Consider the following 17199-nt stretch of genomic DNA (forward strand, 5'->3'; position numbering starts at 1 on the left):
GTCCAGGCCTTGGATGATTGAATTTACTCAGAAGCTGGTATGGTTGACATGCCTCAAGATGGGGTTGAAAATATCATGCGTTGCAACATTAATCTCAACCTCACATCATGATCAGTAAAAGGAAATATGGGGAAATTAATGACAGCGTAAAGATTGTTCTGTTTTGCGTGGAGCTTCAGGCCTTGTAGCCCACCATGTCGAGTGTGGGGCTCAATTTGACAACAAAGCTGCTTGGACCTGTCAAAATGTTTGCCGTGGGGATGGCATTTTAACCTTAAGAGCCAGTCTGATGTGGTACCCGGTGGCCTCCGCAAAGGTCTCTCCCAGGTGAATCTACCAGAGGGTACCATGACCACAGGCTTTCAAGAATTCGATTCATCTACATTAATAAAAATGGCACATTAACTGGGAACCTAAGATGTGCCGGACGTTTTGATGTACATTATCTTATTGAACTTCGACAGAATCACTGTGATGTTGGCTTTTATGCCCCCGTTTGACAAAAGAGGAAACAGTCTCAGAGCTGTTTGGCAATTTGTCATATCAGAATGAAGATTCAAGTCAGAGTATCTGACTTGAAATTCCAATTTTTTTCTCATCAGACAGTACATACTGGCTTTTCAGTTCACTGAACCCCAGGCTATGCTTATTTCCATCAATATTGAGGATCCCAGTCTATTATTGATACTAATGCTATATCAAATAAAGCTAAAGAACTTAGATCTGCATCTACCTTTTTGGTTGTAAGCAAAAACATCCAAACTGCTGTTCACTCACATATCCCAATGAAAACCAACACACACGCACGTATACAGATCAGTTAACAAAGTGCTACATAAGATTGATAATAAGAAAGGATATGGGGGAAGGAAATACATTGTTTTCCATTTTAAAAGTCTGACTTCTTTACAAAATATTTCTTTCTTTTGTTTTTTTAAGTGGAAGTTCCCTGTCCCACTTTCCAAATAAATTCTCACATGGGGCTTCACAATACAGCCCAGATAAGAGCAGCCCATTGGAAGTGATTGCAAATTTAGAGTTCTGCCTTTATTTTTAGCCCTAAACTTCTCTTCCCCATCACATTCCCCAGGGCTCCAGGACTTGAGAGAACATATATTCGAAAAGCCCTCCAAACTATTGAAAATAATACTGGGTCAATAGTCATGGATTTGGATTCAAGAGTTGGCTCCCCTTCTTTCAGTGACCTTAAGCAAGTTTCATAACTTTGTTGAGTCTCAGTTTGTAAACTTTAAGAATGGGTAGGATAGTGCTTTTAGTCCATGCAGTTGGTGAGAGATTTAAGTGGGATAATGCATGTAAGGGACATCGGTTGGGACATAACAAGCCTTGATAAAAAATGGTACCTGTCACTGTCCTTGTTTAGTCTCTCCCAAGTCCTTCTCTAAAACTAACAAGGTTAGAGGCAGGACAGGTGACTAAACCTGTTACTGTTCAAGTGCACTGCCCCCAAGGTGTATCCAGCCCTATCCCTTGGTTTACAATGCAGCTGTCTGCATTGCCATTTGGATTCACCATCTCCCATAAGCGTTTGTTCAAAGAGCTACTTTGTTTCAGATTGCTTCCTCACTGTGTGACTTCAAGCATTCCTTTCTTTAAAGAGGAGTTGTTCATGATGCTGGGTTTTTTGGCAACATAACAGTTGGAGCCAGGCTGTGTAATCCTGCTGCTCCAGAATCATTATTGACACGATAAAGAAGTAGACGATTAAGCGGAAAGGTTGCATCAGGACTGGAAATGAAGTAAGGGTGCCATCCATTGCTAGAAGCTTCAAGGTGTTTCTAGTACATCTAGTCCAGAAGGGTCCAGGCTGAGGAAAGGAGACAGGGGCCCCCCTTACCACCTCCATTCTCAGCAAAATTACCTTCATCCACTAATGTGGGAGGAGAGCTGCCAAAATGAAGACAGGTAAAGGATAAGTGGAGATAAAATATTAAAAAATTAGTGGCAAAATTTTAAAATCATACACCACAGAAATAGAGAACTAGGATGGATTGGCAATATGTAAATTTATGTTAATTTACTTATTTTTCTATGTGAGGCAGTAGTAATTATTTTTTAGAAGTCTGTTACAAGTTTCCAATTTTCTTTCAAAGAGTAGTATTTAATAAATATCTCCTGTAATTTTACTCTCCAGAGATGACTTCTTTGAACAATTCCATGCAAATCCTTTTGAATCATTTTACATGTACGTTAACATGCATATATTTGTAATATATATCATGACTTATTGTTTTTACAAAAGCAGTGCTCTTCTGTTACACTTTTTATTTAATAATAGATACATCATGAATGTTTTCTGAGTTAGGTCATAAACATTTCTTGCCATCCTTTTTTCTTTTTTTGGTTTTTAAGAGTTAAAATACATAAAACATAAAATTAATCATTTCGAAGTTTAGGATTCATTGGAATTTAGTCATTCACAATGTTTTGTAACTACCACCTCTATATTGTTCTAAAACATTTTCTTCACACCAAAAGGAAACCCCACACCCATGAAGCAATTATTATCCATTTTGTCCTACCTCCCCCTGCCCCAGCCCCAGCCCCAGCCCCTGGCCACCACTAATCTGCTTTCTGTCACTAGGAATTTACGTATTCTTGGTGTTTCGTATAAATGGAATCATATAATATGTGACATTTTGTGTCTTTTTTTACTAAGCAAAATGTTTTAAAGATTCATGTATCAGTACTTCATTCCTTTTTATGGACAAATAATATTCTGTTGTATGAATATAGCACATTTTGTGTATCCTTTCATCAGTTGATGGATATTTGGGTTATTTTTACCTTTTGGCTATTGTGAAAAGTGCTGCTTGTGAACACATGTGTATACGTATTTATTTGAGTACCTGTCTTCAGTTCTTTTGAGTATCTACCTAGCAGTGGAATTGCTAGATTATAAAATAATTCCATGTTTAACTTTTTAAAGAGCCACTAAACTCTTTCCCACAGGGGCATTTTATATTCCCACGAGTAATGTATGAAGGTTCCCAAATTTCACTTTTAAAAGTTATTATGATAGCCATCTTCTTCTGGATGAAGTGGTCTGTTTTTGTGATTTTTATTTGCATTTCCCTAATGACGGATGACATAAGTATCTTTTCATGTGCTTATTGACCATTTATATATCTTCTTTGGAGAGAGGTCTATTCAAGTCCTTTACCTATTCTTTAATTGGGTTGTTTGCCATCTCGTTGTTGATCATACCAACCTTTTTAAATGTGTGCACAGTATTCGGTGATGGACTCCACCCTACCTTTATTTCGGTGTACAATCAAGGCAATGTTTCCGTGAAAAAGAAAAGTAGACATTGGGCAAAAAAGCAACAGTTGCCTACCATCTTAGGGAAATACATAAGGCAAGGTTCTCTGAGGATCCCTAGAGGAAGTTTCCCTTTAACCTTACAGAACAATAACTCTTTTAACCTCAAACTCACCAATTTTACCAAGTATTTTTTTTTTCCCCTGCTGGGAAGTCATTATAAATGGCTGTTAGGAGGAAGTAGATGGAGTGAGGAAAATAAATTCTTAGAGTTCATGATTTCTGTCGGTTTCATCCTCTATCCAAGGAATGATTAGAAGCTCAAAATTCTTACCGTGTGTGTTACTATATGCTCTTACCCATGTGAAATGAACCATCACCAGATTTTTTTTTTAAAGATTTTATTTATTTTAGAGAGAGAGAGAGGGAGAGAGAGTATGAGCAAGGGAAGGGGTAGAGGAAAAGAGAGAGGGAGAATCTCAGGCAGACTCCATGCTCAGCATGGATCGATCCCACGTTCCCAAGATCATGACCGCAATTGAAACCAAGAGTCAGACGCCCAACTGGCTGAGCGACCCAGATGCTCCTGTCACCAGATTTTAACAAATTCCAAAAGAAAGAGTGACCATCCATCCTAGTTTGACTGTGACAGTCTCTGTTTTACATTGCTTTGTGTTCTGGGAAACCCCTCCATGAGATGTGAAAGGTCTTAATTTCTGGTGGTGGGTGTGGAAAATTGAAGGGAAAGTGCAAAACTCCAATTGCAACCCCAAAATAGCGGCTGAACGTAATAGTGTCTTTAATGTCAAGTGGATATGGCATAGACAGATAAATGGATAAATGGATACCTTCTATGGTCACCATTGTTGCTTCTGAGCATTGATGCTAATGCCAGCATGGCCAGATATTATTGAAAAAGAAAGCTAGGGGTACCTGGGTGGCTCAGTTGGTTAAATGTCGGACTCTTGATTTTATCTCAGGCCATGATCTCATTGTTCTGAGATCGAGCCTCATGTGGGGCTTCATGCTGGGTGGAGCCTGCTTATGATTCTCTCTCTGCTTCTACCCCTGTCCCCTTCCTCTCTTAAAAAAAAAAAAAAAGAAAGAAAAGAAAGCTAAATGACTGTGTAATTTAATGACAGAAGGACACATACGATTGGATTAGGGAGGTAAATAACCAAAACCAAGCATACTGCACAATATGCAGAAAAGAATTTGGATTGTGCATGCTGGAGAAGGGGATGAGAAATCACTCATAAGCCTGAAATGAGACAATCAGGTACTTCTAAAACGTAAAGGTTTTTCATCGCCCAAAAGACACTAATGCTTAGTTGAAAATAGTGGCCTCTGAATTGGCTTGAGTATACTGCACGAATAAATACACATTATTGTATTATTTTCTTGACTGTTCTGTGAAACTGGGTAAGGTTGCATTTTCTGATTCCAATGTTGCTGTTAAAATACTCTGGTTGAACAAAAGGGGAAATTTGGTAATTGATCTGTTGGCCTTCCCACTCAAAACTGCAGAAACAATTAATAAAATTTTTGACTTTATAGAGATGAGATAGCGTCTTATAGGATGGCGAATCTTGACACATTGTTGTTGGCTATGAAAAAGGTTTAAAATGTCAGCCAGCTATAAAATATTTTCAAATGTTAGATGAGAAGAATCTTCTTCTCTAATTTGGAAATATCTTCAGGATGAAAACGGAGAAAAGGATTACTTGAAAACAGATTTATATGCTGTTTCTCCAAAGCTGTTTGGCGATCTTAGAAGAGATATTAAGGAGCTTAGGAAAGGATGAATTGACTGCACTTGAATTGTTTTAGGTTGTGACAAATACTTATGGAAAAAACAAGAGACACATTTCTTTTAGAAATAAGATTGCTTCAGAATTCAAAAAAAAAGTCAGCAGAAAGGGCAGCCAAATTAAACAGGACTTTCTCAATTTCTTTAGAAAAACTATGACTTATTTGGACTTCACTTTTAATTTCACAACTTCAAAATTCTTCTGTATTTTCCCTGAGAGGGTTTTAACTTGGCAGTATTTTAAGATTATGGACATTTTACAGGCGGGAATCTATTTGATGAATTTAAAGATGCAAAGACCTGATGGAGAGACAACTGGTCTACCACAACAAGCCAGTAGATACGATGTGGATGGGCAATTAAAAAAAATTTATGTATTTATTTATTTTAGAGATAGAGAGCAAGCGTGCAGAGGGGCAAAGGGAGAGAATCTTCAAGCAGTATGCAGAGCCTGAGGCAGGGCTTGATCTCAGGACCCATGAGATCATGACCTGAGCCAAAACCAAGAGTTGGGATGCTTAACAGACTGACATATCCAGGCACCCCATGGATGGACATTTTCTAGAACTGGAAATAAATTCCTACAAGTCTAAAAACATGGTGTTGCTAATGAATAAAATCTTAAGTACTCCATGCTCACATGCTTTTGTGGAGATGGTATTTAGCTTGACGTCATCAAAACCAGAAACCAGTGTAATGTGGGTTTGATGAGAGCAGAGCTGCAAGACAAAATGAATGGCATATTGGACTGTAGTCAGTTTCACCACTACGTAAAAGAAAAGAAGGATGTCCTAAAGGCTGCAGGCAGTTCAGAAAAATATTACTAGAGAAGGATTTAGAAGGATTACAGCTATTCTGTTGTATCATGGGGCCAAAAGAAACATTTTATTATTATTTTTATTGAATATGGGTAATATATTTAATTAGTCCTATTATATATATGTTCTCTTTAAAAATATTCATGTATCTTAAGAATACATATTAACATAGCATAACTGTAACATAAAATAGAGTTTTAAAAGATTTAAATAATTACCCTGTCAAAAGGCAGAAAGAAATATTATAAAAATATTATTATACTTTCCTTACACGTTATTTGTTTAGACCTACCATTAATTACCAATAATTGCCATTTTAAGTCTTACTTTTATTTAAATATTTGCATTGTGTAAATGTAGAATAATTATGATTTCAAATGAACATCAGATCTTCATATTTTTATATTACAGTAATAACGTGTGAATAATTATTGTGTATTATATTATTATGATTTTGATTATTTGGTATGGGTTTGGTTTTCTAAAAAAGTTGGTGATTCTACCTAGATAAATATATTACAACCAGCTCCAGCCCCACCTGGATGTCCACCCCCTCTTCCCATAGGATGCATGAAAGCAGATATAACTTACTCAGACCTATAAAAACCGATATAACTTGCAATGGTCTGTCCTCCAACTGAAACTCTGAAGGGATGCTAATAGATATCAAATAATGTGGGAATGGACTAATGGAGAATTCATCCACATCTATATAAAGCAAATATACAAAAAGGACTGTTCTAGTCAATGTGGAAAGTAATAGCATGGGAACACCATCTAAAAGAAGCAAGAAGTCAGGCATAAAAAAAAAAAAAAAGAAAATCCAGGGGAATCTAAGCTCAAGAAAACATGACCTAAGAAGCAAGCGAAAATTTCTAATAGCTGCTTTGCAGTGTAGAAGAATTTAAAGAGAATATGAATTCAATGATTCAAGAGCTCAAAGTCGATAAAACAATAGAATGAGCTGGAAAAGAATATTGCAGAGGAAGAAAAAAAATGAGTACAAATTCTTTTTTAAATGAATCGAGCAGAATAGGAATGGAAAGGAAACAGCAGAGAAATGAATTCATGACTTAGAGCAAAGGCTTGGAATGATAACCCTGAATGCAGAAAAAAAGATAAAAGAGATTAATGTAATTAGAATGACAATAATAGATACAAAGGGAAGAGGTGATTTTTTAACTAAGAATAGTTGGTGTTCCTAAAGTATAGAGTGAAAAGAACACAGCAGTTGTGAATGACGAAAATCCTACCATAGTGGCCTCAGAAATCCTGGGTCAGGCATCTTGGGACTGGCAGAATGACCACATGTTATCAGGAATCAGGCTCTTTTCAACCTTTTCTGCTCCACTGTGTTCAGTGCGTGGTTATGGTGCCTTCATGTACCAGGAAGGAAGATGGATGAGGACATGGGGCACATTGCTTTCCACTGGTGAGAGTTTGTCTTTTTATTTAAGATGAATTAAGCTCTCCCAGGGATATCTGCTTATACCACATTGGCCAAAAATATATCATATGACCACATCTAACTTCAAGGGAGTCTAGAAAGGTATTTTAGTTTTTCTCCATAGTTGGGGAAGGCAAAGAAGTTATCTATGACTTTTAGGAGGCCAGTCCGAGCCATCTACCAAAATAGCTGTCCATAGGCATTGTCTAAACTTAAGGTCGATAAGTAGCATTATTATCGTATTTGCAAGTTTGGTGGCAAACACTAGAATAAACAGCAAAAATATTTGAAGAGTTTGCTACTGTGGAGCAAGCCTTAAATGTAGAGAGAAGTATGGCAGTGTATTGCTGTTTTCCGCATGAGTCTTTTAATTTTATCAGAATTTATAGCCACGCACTTGTATTTCTATCATTTATAAATGCAAATACCTTTGGGAAGAACATAGAAAAAAGGGAAATAGAAAAAATCATTAGGTGACTTCTCTGTTCAACTCCCTGTCCCTCCCTGAAACAAAATGAGAAGGACACATACAAACAAAAAAATGAAAAAAAAATTTAATTGATCAAATAAAAGGCAAGAAAATGAAAAAGAATAAAGGAGAAATAAGAAATAAATAAGAGAGTTAAAAGTTATTGAAAATAAAGAGACAAGAATCATTTGCAGGTGACATGATTGCTACCTGGAAAACCCAGAGTATGCATGTTTACTGGATACGCTAGGAAGAGGAATAAGAACTTTGGTGATGTTTTGAGCAATGAGATGAATACAGGAATATTGACTACTTTCCCATTTACCAAAAATCACCATTTAGAAAATAATATTGGAGAAAGAGATGTGACTTGGTGGTTGGGGGACTTGATGATGGCATGGTGGTCAGACTTGGTTCTCCTGGGGGTGCTCTTCCAGGGATATTTGAGCTGCCGTTAGAGCTGTAGTGTTTTGGGCTGTTGGAAGGCAGGTGACCTGCAGACCTTTTTTCTCTGGCCGTGGATGACTTTCCGCACCACTTTCTTGGCGTTCAAAGCCCTTGCTTTGGCCTTGGCTTTGGGAAGGGCGGGGAGTTCCTTTTTTGTTTTTGGTCCCAGCTTTGTAAAAAAAACACACCTCTCTATGGACAACAGTCATGATAAATACCAAAAATAGATTTGTTTTATACTTAATTTTTTCACATTTTCTTTTGCTAAAAGATACTTTAAAATTCTTTTAAAAAAACCTCATTTGGCTTTTGTGAAAGATAAATAATTATGAGCACATATATATAACATCACCTTGATTTATTTGTAAATTTGATCACACCAGCTACTGTGATGGCTGTCTAAGGACATTTTGGGAACCCCTTTGGGCCCAGATGGGACTACTGTCCCTGGCTCTGTATAGAGATGTCATTGAGAGGCAGATGAATTGGTCCCTTAATATTGCCCAGTTTCCCCAAAGCATTCCTTTTCCAACAGAGGAGGTGACCAGATGAAGGACTAGTGGATTTGGCAGAGTGTAAGCGTAGCAACAGGGGCCAAGAGTACCATCATAGGAATGGGACAGTGATGCATTAGGTGAAGGTTGCTTCATTCCACTGGAGTTCAGAGCGATTCAACAGAGCCATGTATTATTTCAGATTAGAAAGTGTCATTTGGCTGCTCATGGCTCTTTCTGATCCTGACTCCATAGTTCTCTTGAGATGGAGCTAGCTTTTCATTCTGAGTAATTTTTGCTTAATGGTAAACCTGAGGTGCTCAAGACTTGCATGCAGGCCCAGAGCAGGGGCTGGCTCCTAGAGTCTCATCTGGGGTGCTGGAAAGCCTTGACCACACGGAGAGGTAGTTGGACATCAGAAAGAGGGGCTGTGCTTCTTCAGATCGTGGAGAAATCCAGCATGTGAACAGCCTGGAGTTCCCCCTCAGGGTGAGTCAACATCTTAGCCAGAGTTTGAAGGTTGTTCAAGATCTATTAATTTAGGAATATTTTCTGTATTTCTTCTAACCATCCCGCATCATAAACACATCGCCATTTGCATTAAACAGTCACACTAATTGGAAATGACAGGACCCTTCTGGCTCGCCCAGCAGGCCAAGGGAGGGACATCACAGAGAGAAACTGGGGTCTGCTCACAATCCTCCGTCTGGAGAGGAGACAGCCTTGGGGGAAGATCTTTACAGAGTAACACATTCCCCTGTGAGGACTTTTGTCCTGACATTGGGTCTTGACATTCCCATTTTTTATTTCTTCCCTTCACTCCTCCTCACATCCCGTTGGAACAAGTCCTTTGGTTCCTAACCTGCGCTGGTGTTTCCTTCTAAGTGCCAAGCACAGAAGTATGTCTGCACTTTCTCAGCAAACTCATGATTTGGGTTGCTTCATAATTAGATTTTTCAAAACCCTCTCTCCTCATATATCAATTATTCCACTCTCTTAATCATCTTCCTCCGTGTTCTCCATGATCCTACTCATTTGTCAAACTGTCTGCGCTGCGGCATTTTCAAAAAAAAAAAAAAAAAAGAGTGATCCGTGTTAATAGTGTGTAATGTACAATGTCTACTTGGCTGTAGTCTTGGGATCTTTCTCCCACGTGTTTCCTTCTGCTCCCCACGTGCCCTGCCAGATGATAGCATCACTTTCAGTATCCGAAAAAGGCGATTGTTCAATTTAATGGACTTTTGGATTTCTGTGATGCTGGTTTTAGGAGTAAAGTGTTCTGGAAATCAGTGCGATCTGTGTCTATGTCCCTGTGTACATAGGTCTGACTTCCGGAAACATTACCCAGTTTTACAACTAATTAACCTATGATAACCTTGATGATAACTCAAGAGACAAGGTGACTTATGGGATGAATTCCTGATCCCGGGTCGGATAGTTAGTATGAGGGGAAGATGTGCCAGTACTCAGGCGGGCACAGAACAGGAAGCCCTTCATCCCAAAGGGAGTGCCAGAGCCCCCCCGCCCCAACTCCGCTATGTGATTTAATCGTGGTCCCAACCCCATCAAAATAGGCACAAAAGAAACAAGCTACCAAGTTTTAGGCAACAAACACATATACGGAAAGATATATATTTCCATAATTTGTCATGTAGGTCTTTCTGCAGAACCTGATACAAATATACTGCCTTGGACATGTTCTCTTCTACTTGTAGACATTATTTTATAATGGGCATATATTTATTCTTTATTGCAGTCACTAAACATGAGTGATTCACTTCTTCAATTGATCTATGAGAGTTTTTAAATGCCTTATTCACTGATGGATTCATTCTTTTATCACACATTTATTAAGAGTTTACAATAAGCTGGGTACTGTGTATAAGGCGCTGGGGATGGGGGGGGGGTGAGTAGAAATAGACATGGTCTCTGTCCTGAGGGGTTTTCTAAATTAATAGGGAAAGACATGGTAATCGTAACATCCCACAAATACTTACAAAATCACAGTAATGATAACTGGTGTCTGCAGGGTACCTCGGTGAATGTCCCGTGGCTAGGATGTTTCGGATTTCTGATTAATTGAGATTGCCTGTGGTCATCCTGGACCAAGTGAGACACCATGGCTAGAAATGCCTTTCTCTGTGATGGCTCTGAAGGTGAGGTCATGTTGCATTGCCTATTTTTCATAGGGTTTGGTACTTTTAATTTGTATTCACTACATACTTAACGTTGTTTAGTCCATCAGATTCATCAGATGAGTTCCAAATGTAATGTCCCCACCAGAATGATGCCTAGGAAATTGAAACATATATATAAATATATATCTTAATAATTAAATATATGTATCTATATATATAGACAGGTCCTTGAAAGTCTGAAAATCTTCTGGCTTTCTGGGATTCCATGTCCTTTGGATCAAAGTGAAATTTGACTCCAAACCTGGTAGGAAATCAAATATCTTTTTATTCCTAGCATTCACCAGTAAATGTCTGCATGGTAGGTTTTACTGAAGACTTGGGACCAGAGACAGTTGTGATGGTAATTAAACTGCAGGGCAGCATAGCAAAAAAAACCCCACAAACAAACAAACAAACAAACAAACAAACACAGACATCCCAGATTTTTAAAGTCCCTCAAGCATTTCCTTTCTTCCTTGGGGAATTTTTGCTGCTAGTCCCTTCAGTGCAGACTTTCATTTTCCCACATTGCTCGGTCTATCCCTGCTGAGCCCTGGGGGTGTCTTTCAACAATTATTTTCTTTTGTTGAAGATAATAGGACTTATTTAAGAGAACATAAAAGGTTCCCATTAGCAAATAAACTTGGGGAGCTCAGGTTCAGATACAATAGGATTTTGAAAACAGATTTGTCAGTCTTTAGTATGCTAATATATGTTGTAAATTTCTAAGAAAGTGATTTTTTTTAAAGAAAATGGTTTTTAAAAATCTTTAAAAAGATCCATCTTAAGTATTTCTGAGACATTGTATCATTTATGATGACTTTGGCTAGGCACAGCACAAGCTCTGACTTATAATGATCTGAGCAACAAGAAATCTTACTGTTTCACATGACTGGAAGGTCAGCTGTAGGATAGTTGATACTGTGGTTCAGTGACAACATGAAGGGTTAGGTTTTTCCCTTCTTTGCCTCTGCCGTGTCTGACTTTATACTCAGATTGGTCGCAGGATGGCTGAAACAAGTGCAGACCTCAAATCTAGAATGACAGTATCCTTAAGAAAAGGAGTGACTGTTTCTTCCTAGGACTTTTTCTTAGGCGATAAGAGACTTGTTCTGGAATCCCCCAGTAGACTATCTCTCACATGTCTTTGGCTAGAATTGGGTCTCAGCCTTATTGCTAAACTAATTCATAGCAAGGAGGATGGATGAGCCCTCCCTGAAGCACCTGGCTACACGTGGGATAGGTCGATACATGCACAAAACTGAGGTTCCGTTTGGAAGGAAATGAATACTGGGCAGGCTGCTAGTCATGTCCATTAAAGAAACATTGACTGAATTGTGTACCTCCCAAATTTTTTATGTTGAAACCCTAACCCTAATGCAACTGACTGTATTTGGGGACAGGGTCTTTAGGAAATAATTCAGGTTAACTGAGGTCATAAGGTAGGGTAGGACTCTAATCTGATAAGACTAGTAGCCTTAGAAGAAGAAGAAGAATGAGGAGGGGGAGAAGGAGGAAGAAGAAGAAAGAAGGAAGGGGGATGGGGGGTAGTGCACATACCTGAGAAAAGCCAGGTGAAGGCGGTACAAGAAGGCAGCCATCTGCAAAGCCAGGAAGAGTGCTTTCCCCAGAAACCAACCCTGCTGGACTTTATCTCAGACTTCTAGTCTCCAGACCTGTTAGAAAATGAATTTCTGCTCTTTAGGCCGCCCAGTCTATGGTATTTTGTTATGGCAGCCCAGACTGAGACACACATCAGTGTGATAGGAAAGTAAAATAGTACAATTTCTAGAAAAATGATAAAATGCTCCTTTCACAATACCAGTGCCATTTCCTAGAGACTGCTGGTCAATACAATTTGTAGTGTACTTTCCTAATCTTTTTAATGCTTACCAGGTGTCCCCATAAAGTTCACGTGTACGTACGTGCATATATCATTGTATACACGTGCTTTTTCGTTGTTTACTTTTTATTTTTTAAGGTTGAATTTTACTTACTGTTCTGCAAGTTGTTTATTTTCACTCAGCAGAAATACATAGCACTACCCCGTTCCTTAGAAGAGTTGCATAGATACGTCATGGAGACATATTAATTTCTTCAGCTATCCCAGCATGGAAAGACATTGTGTGAAGGGGCTCCCACACTTAGGTGCACATGGGACATCTGCTGGGGTGGGTATTCAGAACAATAGCCTCTTGGACCTGCTGATTGTAGCATGACAGTTTCCCTCTCTCTCTGTCTGTTGTCCTAAAGAAGACTTAACTGCTTTGAGGCTCTCATGACACTTGACCATGGCAGAATGTAGGTGGCTGATGGTACCCAAAGGGCAAGTTGACACAGGGTGCTAAGGAATGACCATGTGCTGGATATTCATCATCTTGATGCCTGTGTATCAAAAGTGCTAACTTCCCATTCTTTAGGGGCCGAGCACTTTGTTCTTTTATGCACGACCTTGTACCGTTATGGAAACGGTGGCATTACTCAGCCCCTGATTTAGTCTGTCTTGAATGAACTTTTCTATAAGTGACATGGCTTGAATAGAGTAAATCCGACTAATGAATTTATAGGCAGGGTTTTGGCAACATAAAAAATTCTGGCCTTCCTAGAAAAGGTTTAAACATTTTCCTATTGTTTGCAAGGAAAATTATTTCTCATGATTTATGTTATTTGAAGCTGATTTGATTGATCAACAAACACTCTGCAAATGTAGGAAACCCACCCTAGAAAGGCATTTAATCTTTAAACCCACTTAATCCTATCAATTGGGGTTGTTAAAATAAACAGGGGTGATTCTAACATGCCTGAGAGTTGACACAGCTGCCTGGTTTGCAAAAGCCAAGGTATTGTTGTATTTATCATAGACAAAGATGACCTTCCCTTGGGGATTGGATTGATTTCCAACAGAAAGATTATTCTGTAAATCCTGTTCCCATATGAATGCTGTTCATTGTTTTACACACATCTCTGTTTGTTGACTCCGTTGTTGGAAGGTCCAGTGTTTTGGAAGGTTTGTGTAACAATCTAAGTCTTCATTTCTTCATTTTTAAAGCCTCATTTGGCCTGGATTTATTTTAGGTGACAGCACATAGAAGTCAAGGGAAAGTAAAGAACCTGAGTCCTTAAATTGATGGATCAGAGACTTAAATTTTTAAAAAAATGAACCTTGTCTCAGGGCACCCAGTTGACACAGTTGGTTAAGCATCTGACTTGGTTTCAGCTCGGGTCGTGATCTCAGTGTTGTGAGATGGAGCCCTGTGTCCGCCTCCACGCTCTGTGAAGTTGGAGTTGGCTTGGGATTCTCTCTCTCTCTCCCTCTGCTGCTCCCCCTGCCTCTCTCTCAAATAAATAAGTCTTTTTTAAAAAATGAAACTTCTCTTTTGATTTCAAAAAATTATATGAAAAAATATCTTTCCCAAGTCCACTCAATCCTTTGCACCTCATTCATATCCTCTATTTATATCATATATGTATAGTCTTTCTAGGCAAGGTGACTTACCATTTACCCAGACTGTAGACCCTGGAGGGGGAGATACTCCCCAGGCTTCATTGTTTAAAGGCTTCATAGTTCCATCATATTCTTCTGCTAGAGTAATAGCCACCAATATTTTCATTCATTTCCTTCATGGTGTTCCTACGAAGAATCAGCAAGTCTTTAAATTAGGAAAGAGGACAATCTTCTTATTCAAACCCCCATCTAAACATTTTCATGTGTTACAAGTGCATGGCATATAATAATGGTGTAATAAGTATAATTATATAGCTACTAATATACTGATAATCAAAGGCATATTAAGTATGTATTCAGTTATATAGCCTGTGTGAATACTTATATATGATAAAAATGCATATTTATTATTACCATCACACTTGGCTAATGCAATTTTATTTTTTATTTTTTTAAGATTTTATTTATTTAGAGGGAGAGACAGAATGAGCAGGGGGGAGGGGCAGAGGGACGAGCAGACTCCCTGCTGAGCATGGAGCCCAACATGGGGCTCGATCCCAGGACCCTGAGATCATGACCTGAGCTGAAGGCACATGTTAAACTGACTGAGCCACCCAGGTGCCCCTTGACTAATGCAGTTTTAATAATACATAGGAATAGTCCGGTCTACAGGTGTCCTAGAACTACTGTAGATTTGTCTATGGGTCCACCAAGACCTAGGAGGCTCCTAGGAAAGATACTGAGGAATTCCCTGTAGGATACTATATTTTCCAAGTCTTTTTCCTTTCTTCTCCAGAAAGAAGGGTCACCGTGAAATGTCACCTGTAAGTGGAGGGAGAGTTTCATGTGCTGTCATATCCAGGAAGGCCACCTCAGGCAGGGTGTTGATTAAAGATGTCATTTGACTATCATCATTCTGGTCTTTTAATCTGGACGTAACTAACAAGCACATACAGTCTCCTGCTGCCCATGTCTGAGATGTTTGATCACAGAGTAGGAGCTGCTTTCAATAGGACATGACTTTTAGAAATCTTTTTGTCCACAAAGATGATGCTTTCACATAACTCTGTGACTCATTGGCTTGACAGACCCTTTTTATCACAACATGCAGAAAATGCTTATTGTCCAGCTGCACAGGGCAAGCTTTGTCCAGGGATCAGGTGATGGCATCTAGTCTTCATCTCCATCCCCATGGGGTACATCAGGCACCACCCAAGACACCTCATGGCTGGAGGGTGGGGAAGAGCGGTGGAGAGGTGCAGTGTTACAGATTGTTAGAGAATATCAAGATTGCTGTCTGCAAGTGCAGAATGTGTCCAATTCTCAGGCCACCTTGGGAATTCGGGGCATTGTTTTTGTTGCTGAAATGTATTTATGTGGATCTTTAGAAACTTTGAATCTGTCCTATCAGCTACTTTAGTATGCTGCATGGGTCCAAGGAAGCTCCTTCTCCTCTAAGGGCCTTTGTAACACAAGAACAGACGGGCTCTGTCAAAGAAGGCCAGCTTGAGACCATCAATGACAAAAGTTCCATGAAGACTAAACTCTATGTTGGACATGGGAGGAAGGGGCACTTTCACATGACCGTGTTTCCTCACTTCTTCCTTTTCTCTGCTTGCCTGCCTTCTTCCTTCCTCCTTTCCTTTCTTTTCCTTTCCGTTCCGTTCCTTTCCTTCTTAAGGACATGCCCAATGTGGAACCTAACATGGGTCTTGAGCTCAACGATCCTGATGTCAAGACCTGAGCTGACACCCAGAGTCTGATGCTTAACCGACTGAGCCAACCAGGCATCCCTCTGCTTTTCTTTCTTTATCAATTTCTTAGAAGAAAGTCATTGTGCTGTAGAACCAGCACCATACTTGCAATCAGAAGACCTGGTTTTAAATATCTGCTCTGAACTGGGTGTTATACGCAACTAATAAATCATCAAAAAAATTTTTTTTAAGATTTTATTTATTTATTCGACAGAGATAGAGACAGCCAGCAAGAGAGGGAACACAAGCAGGGGGAGTGGGAGAGGAAGAAGCAGGTTCATAGCGGAGGAGCCTGATGTGGGGCTCGATCCCATAACGCCGGGATCACGCCCTGAGCCGAAGGCAGACGCTTAACCACTGTGCCACCCAGGCGCCCCAATCATTGAACTTTACATCGGAAACTGGGGTTGTACTGTATGGTGACTAACATAATATAATAAAAAAACATTAAAATAAAAAAAAATATCTGCTCTGAGAAAGTTCATTCATCTCCCCAATTTCGGTTTCTTCATAGTAAAATGGGACAACCTCAGATCCATTGTAGAAGGTTTGAAATGAGTAAGTAAGGGCTTGGTATGGAGCCTGCCACACTGTGAATACTCAGTGGATCCAGTGACTACCAATCCACTTTCAAAACAGAGAAGAACCTTCTGTTATGTTGAGGGTAACATTTTAGTATTCTTAAAATCGCAAAGACTCAATATCCTTATACCCTACCGTGTTTTTGAAAACCCAGGTAAAGAGCCTGGCCCGTTATACTGGAAAAATTGTTCTCTACCGCACACATGTGGAAGCTGTGGGAAACTTTCATTCAGATAACATCCATGGAGAACTACCCCATGCAAAGCCTGGGTGCTAAGTGTTGCAAGAGTTACCAGGGTACATCCTTTCCCTGGAGAAGATTAAGATTGCATAAGGGGTCTGAGGTGAGGGCATAAATGACTAACAATCACCTCAAAAGGCTCCGAGAGGCTGTGGGGAGTACGAAACGTGGGGAAATGTTTCACGGTGTAGGTCTGTGTTTGCCGGTCTAGACACAACACGTTCTCAAGAGTC

The 17199-nt window shown here is 39.4% G+C and overlaps 1 protein-coding gene across 1 annotated transcript in view; it reads left to right on the forward strand.

Moving 5' to 3' along the window:
- The window catches only part of AGBL1 (AGBL carboxypeptidase 1), a 689944-nt gene that overhangs the window by 86117 nt on the left and 586628 nt on the right, over window positions 1-17199 (forward strand). The window lies entirely within an intron of this gene.

The sequence above is a fragment of the Ursus maritimus genome, unplaced genomic scaffold (assembly GCF_017311325.1).
Source record: "Ursus maritimus isolate PB19 unplaced genomic scaffold, ASM1731132v1 scaffold_27, whole genome shotgun sequence".
In the NCBI taxonomy this organism is placed as follows: Eukaryota; Metazoa; Chordata; class Mammalia; order Carnivora; family Ursidae; genus Ursus; species Ursus maritimus.